General features: G+C 37.6%; 1 non-coding gene across 1 annotated transcript; it reads left to right on the top strand.

Moving 5' to 3' along the window:
* The first annotated feature begins 319 nt into the window (after window positions 1-319).
* LOC132267987 (small nucleolar RNA R71) lies at window positions 320-428 on the top strand. Its single transcript, XR_009469151.1, has one exon. It is a non-coding gene; the product is annotated as a small nucleolar RNA R71 (small nucleolar RNA).
* Window positions 429-638: the final 210 nt, after the last annotated feature.

Raw genomic sequence — 638 nt, 5'->3', positions numbered from 1 at the left:
AGGATGAGAATAAGATTGAATTGCAGGACTTTGATTTAAAAGGAATTTATCAAATCTTTGAGTAAGATTTTGACCTCGGCGGCAATTTCCATGGAAGAGTCTATTTGATTTAGAGCTTTCTTGCCTCCCATATTTGCTAAGTGACCACCCCTAGAAGATGAAGATCTATGCATTGAGTTTTCACTCATTTTTTCGAAAAAAAAGCCAAATTTCATCTTCATTTCTTTCTATGTAGCTTCCGCCACAAGAAGCATCAACAATGCCTTTATTAGCATCGGATAAACTTGAAAAGAAACATTGAACTAATTGCCACTTCAGAATGTCATGATGTGGACACTTCCGTAGTAAGTCATTCAAAAGTTCCCATGCTTCATGAAGGGGTTCTCCTTCTTGTTGTTTAAATTCACGAATGGAAGTTCTCATAGCATCGGTTCGACTTGCGGGGTAACACTTCTTTAGGAACTCTTGTTGCAATTGTGCCCAAGAGGTGATTGTATTTGGCCGCAAGTTGTTGAACCAATATTTAGCTTTATCCCGAAGAGTGAAAGGGAAAAGCTTCATTTTTAGGACTTCTTCCGAAACATCTGTGATTTTTACGGTGGAACAAACTTCCAAGAACTCATCTAAATGTTTATAAG

The sequence above is a fragment of the Cornus florida genome, unplaced genomic scaffold, assembly GCF_030987335.1.
Source record: "Cornus florida cultivar Cherokee Brave unplaced genomic scaffold, ASM3098733v1 CherokeeBrave_3.0.0_Hap2_Chr07, whole genome shotgun sequence".
NCBI lineage: Eukaryota > Viridiplantae > Streptophyta > Magnoliopsida > Cornales > Cornaceae > Cornus > Cornus florida.
Note: the sequence above shows the minus strand (reverse complement) of the source record. Positions and strands in the feature narration are given on the sequence as shown.